The sequence below is a fragment of the Brienomyrus brachyistius genome, chromosome 22, assembly GCF_023856365.1.
Source record: "Brienomyrus brachyistius isolate T26 chromosome 22, BBRACH_0.4, whole genome shotgun sequence".
Taxonomy (NCBI): Eukaryota; Metazoa; Chordata; class Actinopteri; order Osteoglossiformes; family Mormyridae; genus Brienomyrus; species Brienomyrus brachyistius.
The window spans coordinates 282,635-298,989 of NC_064554.1; the positions used below are offsets into that span (position 1 = coordinate 282,635).

At 42.3% G+C, this 16,355-nt stretch overlaps 1 pseudogene; it reads right to left on the reverse strand.

Annotated features, from left to right (window-relative positions):
* The window catches only part of LOC125717800 (H(+)/Cl(-) exchange transporter 7-like), a 198,322-nt pseudogene that overhangs the window by 179,626 nt on the left and 2,341 nt on the right, over nt 1-16,355 (reverse strand).

Here is a 16,355-nt window from a genome sequence, read left to right on the forward strand (position 1 = left end):
GGATGTGCTTGACCGGCGTATACGACAGCGTGTACCAGTTCCCACTAATATCCAACAACTTCGCACAGCCATTGAAGAGGAGTGGACCAACATTCCACAGGCCACAATTGACAATCTGATAAACTCTATGCGAAGAAGATGTGTTGCATTGTATGAGGCAAATGGTGGTCACACCAGATACTGACCGGTTCTGAGTCCCCAGACCCCCAATAAAGCAAAAAACTGCACATTCCAGGGTGGCCTTTTATTGTGGGCAGTATAAGGTACACCTGTGCACTACCCATGATGTCAGATCAGCATCTTGATGTGGCACACCTGTGAGGTGGGATGGATTATCTCAGCAAAGCAGAAGTGCTCACTATCACACATTTAGACTGATTTGTGAGAAATGTTTGAGAGAAATGGTAATATTGTGTATCTGGAATGAATTGTAGGTCTTTAAGTCCATCTCATGAAAAATGGGAGCAGAAACAAGAGTGTTGCGTTTATATTTTTGTTCAGTATATATATTTATGGGTGTATCGAGACTAGATGGTCATTATGGATAACTAAGGTGCACTAAAACTGGGTGAGCAGGCAAGGCATGTCACCCAGGTTGTGTGACAATTATTTTATATAAATGTATATATGTATATATATATTCCATCCACCATCCCTCCTTTACGGAGAACTGCGTTATTTTTATTGTCCATTACGAAAAAAATAAAAAAACTATATATATATATATATATATATATACATATATATTTATGGATGTATCGAGACTAGATGGTCATTATGGATAACTAAGGTGCACTAAAACTGGGTGAGCAGGCAAGGCATGTCACCCAGGTTGTGTGACAATTATTTTATATAAATGTATATATATATATATATATATTCCATCCACCATCCCTCCTTTACGGAGAACTGCGTTATTTTTCTTTTCTATTGCTAATAAAAAAACTATATATATGTACATATATATATATATATATATATATATATATATATGGGTGTATCAAGACTAGATGGTCAGTATGGATAACTAAGGTACACTAAAATTGGGTGAGCAGGCAAGGCATGTCACCCAGGTTGTGTGACAATTATTTTATATATATGCATATACATATTCCATCCACCATCCCTCCTTTATGGAGAACTGCGTTATTTTTATTGTCTATTGCAAAAAAAAAACAAAAAAAACTATATATATATATACATATATATTTATGGGTGTATCGAGACTAGATGGTCATTATGAATAACTAAGGTGCACTAAAATTGGGTGAGCAGGCAAGGCATGTCACCCAGGTTGTGTGACAATTATTTTATATATATATGTATATATATATTCCCTCCACCACCCCTCCTTTACGGAGGACTGCTTTATTTTTATTTCCATTGCAAAAATAAAAAATTTTAAAACACAAAAAAAAAAAAAAACGAAAATAATAATAATAAAAATTATTTTGAATGTGTATTCAAATAAGTTTGAATGTGTGTGAACTATATATAAATATATATATACACATGCATATACAGAAATATATACACACACACACATATATATATATACACACACACACACAGACACACACTCACATAAACACATACACACACTGTGTACAGTCTTATGCAAAGGTTTGGCACCCCTTGACAAATAACATCTTTTCAATTACAAAAGCAACAATATCAGTTAATACAGTCTCTTTAGGAACTGGGGGGAAAATACACAATATTTTCAGCAAACATTGATGAATAGTTACTTTTTATGCCATAAATTGAACAAAATTACAAAATAAAAACATTATTATGGCACTCTGCAAAAGTTTGGGCACCCTACGTAATCAGTACTTAGTAACACCTCCTCTGCCAGATATCACAGCTTACAAGCGCTTCTTATAGCCAGCTGAAAGGCTTTCAGTTCTTGTACTTGGGATTTTCTCACATTCTTCCTTGCAAAAGGCTTCTAGTTCTGTAATATTCTAATATATCAAGGGCTGTATTGTCAAATAGGAGATCGGCAGCATTCTCCCACCTGAGAAAACTGTACTACAATGCCCTTGATAGTGTGTAGAAACACACTCGTCAGCTCTAGTCCTCCTGTAACAACGCAAAAGGACTGGCAACCCTCAGGTATTTATGCGTGCGATTGTATGATAAATTCACCCTGACAGTCTCACACTTCTCTTGGTACCAACAGGTCTCATGGAATATATAAAAGGCAACTGCAACAATTATACTCGGCACTAAACATCGAGGCACGGAAATGCAGCAGAGCTTGTGTATTTCTCAGGATGCATTCTAGTAAAATGCCCGGAAAATGAGCTAAAGACATATTTCAAGGGGCACTATATAAAACCGATGGAAATTTTACTGATTAAATAAAAGGAAAAGCATCGTTTGAAAAATCACAAATGTTTCTAAGATTCAATGCATCGCTTTTTGACCACATCATAGCGATGAACACATCATTGTTCCTGACAATGTCCTAATACAGAAATAAAACTTTATGTTGGTAAACTCAAAAAGCCTTCAGCTGTCACACTGGCTAACGATCTCAAACGATTATAAAGCAGCATTTTGAAAAGCGCTGTTTTAAAATAACAGGTACAACACTTACCTTGTCTTCTGGCCAAATGCTTTTCACGGCTTGGCACTCCAACGGTGCTGAAACGAAATTTGTATTTCCTCCTACCTCGTTGGCCCTTCAGTTCTTCTTTTCTCCCTTTGGATGTTTTTTTCCTTCTTCTTTGGATATTGTTTTTTATTTTTGTTTGTTTTTTTTACTTTGCATGTTTTTCCTTCTTCGGATATTATTTTTTTGGCTTATTTTTTTAGACGTCGTTTTTTTCGTCTTCTTTAAAAATTGATTTTTTTCGTCTTCTTTAAATATTGTTTTTTTTTTCATCCTTTTGATGTTGTTTTACGGAACAAGAGCCGTACAGTGCTACTCTATCAGGAGGTAGCGCCAACTGAACGCCTTGAAGCAGTACCCAGCTCTTTTATAGGGAGCGTCAACCCGAAGTCAAGTTCTAGAACGTTGCACTCACTTTTCATTGGTTTCCCAGCTATGCTGTCAGAATAATGTTTGCTGATTGGTCGAAAATTTTAAAACGTACCCGAGTACTGTAAAAAAACTCAAGATCTTGCTACCCTACGGAGCACCCATAAGGTGATTTTTTTTATACGTTATATGCAGCTATTTGTAGCAGGCCGTAATTAGACTAATCCACCCTTTGTCAATAAAGCCAACAAGAGAACAGGTTGCCCAAAGTTTGCTCAGGTACACGCCACAGCACAACCTTAAAAACACATCCAGCACAAATCACACTAGTGAATGACACAGCAAATCACAGCAATAAAAAAGACCCCTATGGGCAATCCAGCACCCAGACTACAGGTGCCAAAAGGCCCAGCCTGCCTAATAATGAACCCAAAATATACATACAACAAAGAAAAAGACACAAACAAAAAAGAAAATAAAACTAGCCAGCTGCTCCCACTAAACCCCGCTCCCGAGGCCACTAAGCCGGCTGGCTTGATAATACACGATACAACCTCAGATAAAACATATTAAAGCAACACCAGGGAGGTTTACAACTTGATCCTTAAAATTATCGACCCGTAATTCCACCTTGAAAACCCCTAAAGAACAGTAGTTTACCCCATGACTCACTGCCCCATTCAAACAAAAAAAAAAACAGGTTTTTGAGGTAACCTTTAGGTCAGCTCTTCAAAACCAGGTATGAGGACTCTTCAGCTAATCAGTCCTCTAATTAGAAATCTAATTAGGGAGTTGCAGCGAAAACCTGCATACACACCGGCCCTTTGCGGATAAGATTGTTCACCCCTGAAACAAGCAAACAGAAAGGCTGCTACACTGCAAATTCAATATGCCCGCCGATGCTCCACCAAATCTATCAGGACCCTGCCTGTCTTTCCCGTGCCTGCTCCTTTGCCAATATGCCCTACCATCGGAACATGCACAGCCATCTCGCCCCGGCTATGCCTCCAGTCCGAACTGCAGTTCCTATACCTGCCTATAATTGCCTGGCTACAATCCATCCCCCAAAATGAAATTGATGACCCAACGATCACAGCTAAGAATTCTATCCCCAAACCACTGGTCTTCCTCCCCAACCGAACGATCATTCACTGACCGTGGTAACTTATAAGGGTTGGTATGATGACCAGTGGTGGACCTCACCGAACGTTTAACTGGTCTCTACACCTCGGGGGGGACATAACCTCCTCCATTATACGAGGCCTACTTGTGGATGCTCTATTGCGACCCCTCCCACCAGCCCTGTCCCCGTAAAATCACAGAGTCCTCATCCGATTCCATTTCTGTTGCCCCTGTGGGCAACCCAGACTCAGGAGACATTACCAGAACATCTTCCCCTGACATAACAACCCCCTGTGGTACTGGACGCAACTCTGTTCGGTGAACTTGACGGACAACCCCGTCCCCCTCCATTGGAGTTGCAGAGTAAACTGCACCCTGATCTTGGGGACACCGAACTACCATATACAAACAGGCATCCCAATGATCCTGTATTTTACCTCGAACATGGTTCCGCAAACACACCAGCTGACCTTCATCAAACCCCTAATCATTAACCAACTCATTGTGTTTCCGATTTCGTGGTGTGGCTTGTTCCTCCAACTAAGCCTTCACATACTCTTGAAGCACCTGCAAACTTTCCTGATGGTTTTGTACCCATTCCTCCAAAGGTCCACCATACTGACTGATCCCGGCAGGAGCCTGAAGATAGTGTATCGGTAATCGAGGCTCACAGCCAGACCTTAAATAAAAAGGCATCATCCAGTCATTTGGTGGGGTGTAGTATTGTAAGCTTCTCTGCTGGAGGAAGTGTGTGAAGCAAATTGTGCAAAAAAAATATTAAAGCAACACCAGGGAGGTTTACATCTAGATCCTTAAAATGATCGACCTGCAATTCCACCTTGAAAATCCAATTACCATATAAAGGATACAAGATGTAAAGATGACAAATGACATGGCACACATTTGTTGTTTAGACTGTTGTGTCAGGTTAATTGAAAGCTGAAGGATCTTAGTGTTTACTAGTCTAAGTAACAGAATGTCTAAACACTGTGCTTGCCTTTATGGGTTTTTAAGCAGAACATATAGGTATAGAAACATATTAACATTACGTTTCACGATTCACTGACTGGAGAATAGGAGAATATACACATCAATATTACTACTTAAGTTAACTAACCCTAATCCCAACCCCTATTGGCACGGAGCCCGCCAGGGTTCAGGTGAGATATAAATCTGTAATCTGTATCAATGGTTTTGCTATCCATACCCACCCTATTAATGTTAGCTTCCCAGGGTTTCTTGTTAGACAAGCTCTGTGTCTCTCTATACCCCCATTTACTGCACGACTGATTGTCCATTTATAAAGAATCAAATAGGGTGAAGATGGTTTTAGTTTACAATTACTCTGGAAGGTGACCAGATTAAAAAAAACTAAATACCATGCCTACGTGTATGTAATCTCCATCACAGTCCCCATTTTCCCCATAATCCTCGTTTTGATAGTGCCAATTTGTGTAATGTGAGTTTTTTTTTTTTTTAAAAAACTGTTATAGAAGAACATACTGGATGCCACATGTGTACAATTACCCCTTTCTAATTAGTGGGGTCCGTTGTGTCAGCTACAGCCTTTACTAACATACACATAAGTATACAGTCTTACAGCACTTTTGTTTTCCTTTTGTATTTAATGGTTTTCCATTTAGGGGGCAGCATGGTGGTGCAGTGGTTAGCACTGTTGCCTCACACCTCTAGGGCCCGGGTTCGAGTCTCCACCTGGGTCACATGTGTGTGGAGTTTGCATGTTCTACCCATGTCATCGTGGGGTTTCCTCCGGGTACTCTGGTTTCCCCCACAGTCCAAAAACATGCTGAGGCTAATTGGAGTTGCTAAATTGCCCATAGGAGTGTATGCGTGAGTGAATAGTGTGTGAGTGTGCCCTGCGATGGGCTGGCCCGCCATCCTGGGTTGTTCCCTGTCTCGTGCCCATTGCTTCCGGGATAGGCTCCAGACCCCCCGCGATCCAGTAGGATAAGCGGTTTGGAAAATGGATGGATGGATGGATGGACAGTTTTCCATTTGAGGAATTAGCAAAAAACTGCAGTGCATGATGGGTAGGATCTAAAGGCTGCCTAACGCCCTTAATTTGTTTGCAATTTCGCCAGGTAGGCTACCTTCTTTAAACTGCGTTTTGCTAGACTACACATTTCGAGATGTTTTATTGTAGTCTTGGTAAATATATATATATAGTTTAGCCTAACCCAGCCACTTAAGGGAGCAAGCCAGCTCAGGTAGGTGCCAGTCCCAAGCCCGGATTAATGGAGAGGGTTGGCGTCAAGAAATAAAGAGAAATAAAGACAACTAATACTCCTAGTTTGCGAGATCTGACTGCAATGGCAGCACTGCTACAAGGGTGTGGATAAATCTATACAAATATCACCTGCATGCACATTACTTCTTTTACAATAACCAACTCCTGATCCATACTGTTAGTCGTGAAAAAAAAAACTATCGTGTACATAGAGGCCCTGTGTAAAAAGATAACTGCCAAGGAAAAGATCAAAAACATTTATTTCAAGGATACAAAGTTTTTATGGTCATGTACAGTGTACAGTGCAATTCTTATTTGATTAACTTGAATGTCTCCACAGACTAGACGATTAAACAAATAAAGCAGCGCAACATTACAGTAACTAATAACAAATAAACAAAGCTCACGAGTACTATTACAGTATTTATATCATTTATTTAAACTTAATTTTACCAGGTAAATTAACTACAAAGCAGTTACCACTGCTTTACCTGCTTCTCGGGAGAAATAGCAGATATACGTCATGTATGTGACTAAATTCTTAAGCCAATAAGGGCAAAGTTGTGTCGTAATGGAGGCGGATCCAGTTTGTGCAGCCGGTTAAAGACACTACGGGCATGTAAATGGAGAACGAAATTATAGTTATACCGAATCTCCTACACACAATACCAAGGTTACCAACTTTGGTCAGCTGACCGGAGTGAGACGTTCAATTCCCGTAAGATTTCTTTGCGCCAGCCTGAGAGTCTGAAAACACGTCACAGCAGATGCATGAGAGATGGAAACCTGGGATATTCAGTCGAATCAGATCAAATATGATGCTAAGTTAGTACTAAGTTAAAATATGTTCCGGACTTGTAACATGCACCCATGATTTGGAACAGTCAGCAGGCTGTCTCTGGCCACGCCCCCTACACTCGGTCCGGCCCCTGGCTTTTCCTGAATTCTGATTCCTTTAGATAAACATTGACTTCATTGATATTGTTATTGATTTATCGACAGACCATCATACGTTTTAGACGTTATAATAACAACACTCTATTGATCCCCAAAGAGAGAAATTCTCTCCTTGCCTGCCCCCTCTTACTGTCCATGATACACAAGCACATATGTAGAAAAACGTCAGCTTGGAAGCCAAGGCTGGACTTAACCTACTCCTTAGGGTTCAACTGGAAACTGCCCCATGGCCGAGCGGTCTAAAGCCTCCTGCGCAGCGAAAATGGCCTTTCAAAGTAAGGGGTATTCTGTTCTCCGAAGTAAGGCGTGGGTTCGAATCCAACTTCCGACAAAAGTTCTTCAATCGCTACAGCAGAATTTGAGCCACTGATCGGCTTTAATTGCTTTGTTTTATTTTTGCGTTTCAGGCAAAACTACATAACACTTAAAGACACTACGGGCATGTAAATGGAGAACGAAATTATAGTTATACCGAATCTCCTACACACAATACCAAGGTTACCAACTTTGGTCAGCTGACCGGAGTGAGACGTTCAATTCCCGTAAGATTTCTTTGCGCCAGCCTGAGAGTCTGAAAACACGTCACACCAGATGCATGAGAGATGGAAACCTGGGATATTCAGTCGAATCAGATCAAATATGATGCTAAGTTAGTACTAAGTTAAAATATGTTCCGGACTTGTAACATGCACCCATGATTTGGAACAGTCAGCAGGCTGTCTCTGGCCACGCCCCCTACACTCGGTCCGGCCCCTGGCTTTTCCTGAATTCTGATTCCTTTAGATAAACATTGACTTCATTGATATTGTTATTGATTTATCGACAGACCATCATACGTTTTAGACGTTATAATAACAACACTCTATTGATCCCCAAAGAGAGAAATTCTCTCCTTGCCTGCCCCCTCTTACTGTCCATGATACACAAGCACATATGTAGAAAAACGTCAGCTTGGAAGCCAAGGCTGGACTTAACCTACTCCTTAGGGTTCAACTGGAAACTGCCCCATGGCCGAGCGGTCTAAAGCCTCCTGCGCAGCGAAAATGGCCTTTCAAAGTAAGGGGTATTCTGTTCTCCGAAGTAAGGCGTGGGTTCGAATCCAACTTCCGACAAAAGTTCTTCAATCGCTACAGCAGAATTTGAGCCACTGATCGGCTTTAATTGCTTTGTTTTATTTTTGCGTTTCAGGCAAAACTACATAACACTTAAAGACACTACGGGCATGTAAATGGAGAACGAAATTATAGTTATACCGAATCTCCTACACACAATACCAAGGTTACCAACTTTGGTCAGCTGACCGGAGTGAGACGTTCAATTCCCGTAAGATTTCTTTGCGCCAGCCTGAGAGTCTGAAAACACGTCACACCAGATGCATGAGAGATGGAAACCTGGGATATTCAGTCGAATCAGATCAAATATGACGCTAAGTTAGTACTAAGTTAAAATATGTTCCGGACTTGTAACATGCACCCATGATTTGGAACAGTCAGCAGGCTGTCTCTGGCCACGCCCCCTACACTCGGTCCGGCCCCTGGCTTTTCCTGAATTCTGATTTCTTTACATAAACATTGACTTCATTGATATTGTTATTGATTTATCGACAGACCATCATACGTTTTAGACGTTATAATAACAACACTCTATTGATCCCCAAAGAGAGAAATTCTCTCCTTGCCTGCCCCCTCTTACTGTCCATGATACACAAGCACATATGTAGAAAAACGTCAGCTTGGAAGCCAAGGCTGGACTTAACCTACTCCTTAGGGTTCAACTGGAAACTGCCCCATGGCCGAGCGGTCTCAAGCCTCCTGCGCAGCGAAAATGGCCTTTCAAAGTCAGGGGTATTCTGTTCTCCGAAGTAAGGCGTGGGTTCGAATCCAACCTCCGACAAAAGTTCTTCAATCGCTACAGCAGAATTTGAGCAACTGCTTGGCTTTAATTGCTTTGTTTTATTTTTGCGTTTCAGGCAAAACTACATAACACTTAAAGACACTACGGGCATGTAAATGGAGAACGAAATTATAGTTATACCGAATCTCCTACACACAATACCAAGGTTACCAACTTTGGTCAGCTGACCGGAGTCAGACGTTCAATTCCCGTAAGACTTCTTTGCGCCAGCCTGAGAGTCTGAAAACACGTCACACCAGGTGCATGAGAGATGGAAACCTGGGATATTCAGTCGAATCAGATCAAATATGACGCTAAGTTAGTACTAAGTTAAAATATGTTCCGGACTTGTAACATGCACCCATGATTTGGAACAGTCAGCAGGCTGTCTCTGGCCACGCCCCCTACACTCGGTCCGGCCCCTGGCTTTTCCTGAATTCTGATTTCTTTACATAAACATTGACTTCATTGATATTGTTATTGATTTATCGACAGACCATCATACGTTTTAGACGTTATAATAACAACACTCTATTGATCCCCAAAGAGAGAAATTCTCTCCTTGCCTGCCCCCTCTTACTGTCCATGATACACAAGCACATATGTAGAAAAACGTCAGCTTGGAAGCCAAGGCTGGACTTAACCTACTCCTTAGGGTTCAACCGGTAACTGCCCCATGGCCGAGCGGTCTCAAGCCTCCTGCGCAGCGAAAATGGCCTTTCAAAGTAAGGGGTATTCTGTTCTCCGAAGTAAGGCGTGGGTTCGAATCCAACCTCCGACAAAAGTTCTTCAATCGCTACAGCAGAATTTGAGCAACTGCTTGGCTTTAATTGCTTTGTTTTATTTTTGCGTTTCAGGCAAAACTACATAACACTTAAAGACACTACGGGCATGTAAATGGAGAACGAAATTATAGTTATACCGAATCTCCTACACACAATACCAAGGTTACCAACTTTGGTCAGCTGACCGGAGTCAGACGTTCAATTCCCGTAAGACTTCTTTGCGCCAGCCTGAGAGTCTGAAAACACGTCACACCAGGTGCATGAGAGATGGAAACCTGGGATATTCAGTCGAATCAGATCAAATATGACGCTAAGTTAGTACTAAGTTAAAATATGTTCCGGACTTGTAACATGCACCCATGATTTGGAACAGTCAGCAGGCTGTCTCTGGCCACGCCCCCTACACTCGGTCCGGCCCCTGGCTTTTCCTGAATTCTGATTTCTTTACATAAACATTGACTTCATTGATATTGTTATTGATTTATCGACAGACCATCATACGTTTTAGACGTTATAATAACAACACTCTATTGATCCCCAAAGAGAGAAATTCTCTCCTTGCCTGCCCCCTCTTACTGTCCATGATACACAAGCACATATGTAGAAAAACGTCAGCTTGGAAGCCAAGGCTGGACTTAACCTACTCCTTAGGGTTCAACCGGTAACTGCCCCATGGCCGAGCGGTCTCAAGCCTCCTGCGCAGCGAAAATGGCCTTTCAAAGTAAGGGGTATTCTGTTCTCCGAAGTAAGGCGTGGGTTCGAATCCGACCTCCGACAAAAGTTCTTCAATCGCTACAGCAGAATTTGAGCAACTGCTTGGCTTTAATTGCTTTGTTTTATTTTTGCGTTTCAGGCAAAACTACATAACACTTAAAGACACTACGGGCATGTAAATGGAGAACGAAATTATAGTTATACCGAATCTCCTACACACAATACCAAGGTTACCAACTTTGGTCAGCTGACCGGAGTGAGACGTTCAATTCCCGTAAAACTTCTTTGCGCCAGCCTGAGAGTCTGAAAACACGTCACACCAGGTGCATGAGAGATGGAAACCTGGGATATTCAGTCGAATCAGATCAAATATGACGCTAAGTTAGTACTAAGTTAAAATATGTTCCGGACTTGTAACATGCACCCATGATTTGGAACAGTCAGCAGGCTGTCTCTGGCCACGCCCCCTACACTCGGTCCGGCCCCTGGCTTTTCCTGAATTCTAATTTCTTTACATAAACATTGACTTCATTGATATTGTTATTGATTTATCGACAGACCATCATACGTTTTAGACGTTATAATAACAACACTCTATTGATCCCCAAAGAGAGAAATTCTCTCCTTGCCTGCCCCCTCTTACTGTCCATGATACACAAGCACATATGTAGAAAAACGTCAGCTTGGAAGCCAAGGCTGGACTTAACCTACTCCTTAGGGTTCAACCGGTAACTGCCCCATGGCCGAGCGGTCTCAAGCCTCCTGCGCAGCGAAAATGGCCTTTCAAAGTAAGGGGTATTCTGTTCTCCGAAGTAAGGCGTGGGTTCGAATCCAACCTCCGACAAAAGTTCTTCAATCGCTACAGCAGAATTTGAGCAACTGCTGGGCTTTAATTGCTTTGTTTTATTTTTGCATTTCAGGCAAAACTACATAACACTTAAAGACACTACGGGCATGTAAATGGAGAACGAAATTATAGTTATACCGAATCTCCTACACACAATACCAAGGTTACCAACTTTGGTCAGCTGACCGGAGTGAGACGTTCAATTCCCGTAAGACTTCTTTGCGCCAGCCTGAGAGTCTGAAAACACGTCACACCAGGTGCATGAGAGATGGAAACCTGGGATATTCAGTCGAATCAGATCAAATATGACGCTAAGTTAGTACTAAGTTAAAATATGTTCCGGACTTGTAACATGCACCCATGATTTGGAACAGTCAGCAGGCTGTCTCTGGCCACGCCCCCTACACTCGGTCCGGCCCCTGGCTTTTCCTGAATTCTAATTTCTTTACATAAACATTGACTTCATTGATATTGTTATTGATTTATCGACAGACCATCATACGTTTTAGACGTTATAATAACAACACTCTATTGATCCCCAAAGAGAGAAATTCTCTCCTTGCCTGCCCCCTCTTACTGTCCATGATACACAAGCACATATGTAGAAAAACGTCAGCTTGGAAGCCAAGGCTGGACTTAACCTACTCCTTAGGGTTCAACCGGTAACTGCCCCATGGCCGAGCGGTCTCAAGCCTCCTGCGCAGCGAAAATGGCCTTTCAAAGTAAGGGGTATTCTGTTCTCCGAAGTAAGGCGTGGGTTCGAATCCAACCTCCGACAAAAGTTCTTCAATCGCTACAGCAGAATTTGAGCAACTGCTGGGCTTTAATTGCTTTGTTTTATTTTTGCGTTTCAGGCAAAACTACATAACACTTAAAGACACTACGGGCATGTAAATGGAGAACGAAATTATAGTTATACCGAATCTCCTACACACAATACCAAGGTTACCAACTTTGGTCAGCTGACCGGAGTGAGACGTTCAATTCCCGTAAGACTTCTTTGCGCCAGCCTGAGAGTCTGAAAACACGTCACACCAGGTGCATGAGAGATGGAAACCTGGGATATTCAGTCGAATCAGATCAAATATGACGCTAAGTTAGTACTAAGTTAAAATATGTTCCGGACTTGTAACATGCACCCATGACTTGGAACAGTCAGCAGGCTGTCTCTGGCCACGCCCCCTACACTCGGTCCGGCCCCTGGCTTTTCCTGAATTCTGATTTCTTTACATAAACATTGACTTCATTGATATTGTTATTGATTTATCGACAGACCATCATACGTTTTAGACGTTATAATAACAACACTCTATTGATCCCCAAAAGAGAGAAATTCTCTCCTTGCCTGCCCCCTCTTACTGTCCATGATACACAAGCACATATGTAGAAAAATGTCAGCTTGGAAGCCAAGGCTGGACTTAACCTACTCCTTAGGGTTCAACCGGTAACTGCCCCATGGCCGAGCGGTCTCAAGCCTCCTGCGCAGCGAAAATGGCCTTTCAAAGTAAGGGGTATTCTGTTCTCCGAAGTAAGGCGTGGGTTCGAATCCAACCTCCGACAAAAGTTCTTCAATCGCTACAGCAGAATTTGAGCAACTGCTTGGCTTTAATTGCTTTGTTTTATTTTTGCGTTTCAGGCAAAACTACATAACACTTAAAGACACTACGGGCATGTAAATGGAGAACGAAATTATAGTTATACCGAATCTCCTACACACAATACCAAGGTTACCAACTTTGGTCAGCTGACCGGAGTCAGACGTTCAATTCCCGTAAGACTTCTTTGCGCCAGCCTGAGAGTCTGAAAACACGTCACACCAGGTGCATGAGAGATGGAAACCTGGGATATTCAGTCGAATCAGATCAAATATGACGCTAAGTTAGTACTAAGTTAAAATATGTTCCGGACTTGTAACATGCACCCATGATTTGGAACAGTCAGCAAGCTGTCTCTGGCCACGCCCCCTACACTCGGTCCGGCCCCTGGCTTTTCCTGAATTCTGATTTCTTTACATAAACATTGACTTCATTGATATTGTTATTGATTTATCGACAGACCATCATACGTTTTAGACGTTATAATAACAACACTCTATTGATCCCCAAAGAGAGAAATTCTCTCCTTGCCTGCCCCCTCTTACTGTCCATGATACACAAGCACATATGTAGAAAAATGTCAGCTTGGAAGCCAAGGCTGGACTTAACCTACTCCTTAGGGTTCAACCGGTAACTGCCCCATGGCCGAGCGGTCTCAAGCCTCCTGCGCAGCGAAAATGGCCTTTCAAAGTAAGGGGTATTCTGTTCTCCGAAGTAAGGCGTGGGTTCGAATCCAACCTCCGACAAAAGTTCTTCAATCGCTACAGCAGAATTTGAGCAACTGCTTGGCTTTAATTGCTTTGTTTTATTTTTGCGTTTCAGGCAAAACTACATAACACTTAAAGACACTACGGGCATGTAAATGGAGAACGAAATTATAGTTATACCGAATCTCCTACACACAATACCAAGGTTACCAACTTTGGTCAGCTGACCGGAGTCAGACGTTCAATTCCCGTAAGACTTCTTTGCGCCAGCCTGAGAGTCTGAAAACACGTCACACCAGGTGCATGAGAGATGGAAACCTGGGATATTCAGTCGAATCAGATCAAATATGACGCTAAGTTAGTACTAAGTTAAAATATGTTCCGGACTTGTAACATGCACCCATGATTTGGAACAGTCAGCAGGCTGTCTCTGGCCACGCCCCCTACACTCGGTCCGGCCCCTGGCTTTTCCTGAATTCTGATTTCTTTACATAAACATTGACTTCATTGATATTGTTATTGATTTATCGACAGACCATCATACGTTTTAGACGTTATAATAACAACACTCTATTGATCCCCAAAGAGAGAAATTCTCTCCTTGCCTGCCCCCTCTTACTGTGCATGATACACAAGCACATATGTAGAAAAACGTCAGCTTGGAAGCCAAGGCTGGACTTAACCTACTCCTTAGGGTTCAACCGGTAACTGCCCCATGGCCGAGCGGTCTCAAGCCTCCTGCGCAGCGAAAATGGCCTTTCAAAGTAAGGGGTATTCTGTTCTCCGAAGTAAGGCGTGGGTTCGAATCCAACCTCCGACAAAAGTTCTTCAATCGCTACAGCAGAATTTGAGCAACTGCTTGGCTTTAATTGCTTTGTTTTATTTTTGCGTTTCAGGCAAAACTACATAACACTTAAAGACACTACGGGCATGTAAATGGAGAACGAAATTATAGTTATACCGAATCTCCTACACACAATACCAAGGTTACCAACTTTGGTCAGCTGACCGGAGTGAGACGTTCAATTCCCGTAAAACTTCTTTGCGCCAGCCTGAGAGTCTGAAAACACGTCACACCAGGTGCATGAGAGATGGAAACCTGGGATATTCAGTCGAATCAGATCAAATATGACGCTAAGTTAGTACTAAGTTAAAATATGTTCCGGACTTGTAACATGCACCCATGATTTGGAACAGTCAGCAGGCTGTCTCTGGCCACGCCCCCTACACTCGGTCCGGCCCCTGGCTTTTCCTGAATTCTGATTTCTTTACATAAACATTGACTTCATTGATATTGTTATTGATTTATCGACAGACCATCATACGTTTTAGACGTTATAATAACAACACTCTATTGATCCCCAAAGAGAGAAATTCTCTCCTTGCCTGCCCCCTCTTACTGTCCATGATACACAAGCACATATGTAGAAAAATGTCAGCTTGGAAGCCAAGGCTGGACTTAACCTACTCCTTAGGGTTCAACCGGTAACTGCCCCATGGCCGAGCGGTCTCAAGCCTCCTGCGCAGCGAAAATGGCCTTTCAAAGTAAGGGGTATTCTGTTCTCCGAAGTAAGGCGTGGGTTCGAATCCAACCTCCGACAAAAGTTCTTCAATCGCTACAGCAGAATTTGAGCAACTGCTTGGCTTTAATTGCTTTGTTTTATTTTTGCGTTTCAGGCAAAACTACATAACACTTAAAGACACTACGGGCATGTAAATGGAGAACGAAATTATAGTTATACCGAATCTCCTACACACAATACCAAGGTTACCAACTTTGGTCAGCTGACCGGAGTCAGACGTTCAATTCCCGTAAGACTTCTTTGCGCCAGCCTGAGAGTCTGAAAACACGTCACACCAGGTGCATGAGAGATGGAAACCTGGGATATTCAGTCGAATCAGATCAAATATGACGCTAAGTTAGTACTAAGTTAAAATATGTTCCGGACTTGTAACATGCACCCATGATTTGGAACAGTCAGCAGGCTGTCTCTGGCCACGCCCCCTACACTCGGTCCGGCCCCTGGCTTTTCCTGAATTCTGATTTCTTTACATAAACATTGACTTCATTGATATTGTTATTGATTTATCGACAGACCATCATACGTTTTAGACGTTATAATAACAACACTCTATTGATCCCCAAAGAGAGAAATTCTCTCCTTGCCTGCCCCCTCTTACTGTCCATGATACACAAGCACATATGTAGAAAAATGTCAGATTGGAAGCCAAGGCTGGACTTAACCTACTCCTTAGGGTTCAACCGGTAACTGCCCCATGGCCGAGCGGTCTCAAGCCTCCTGCGCAGCGAAAATGGCCTTTCAAAGTAAGGGGTATTCTGTTCTCCGAAGTAAGGCGTGGGTTCGAATCCAACCTCCGACAAAAGTTCTTCAATCGCTACAGCAGAATTTGAGCAACTGCTTGGCTTTAATTGCTTTGTTTTATTTTTGCGTTTCAGGCAAAACTACATAACACTTAAAGACACTACGGGCATGTAA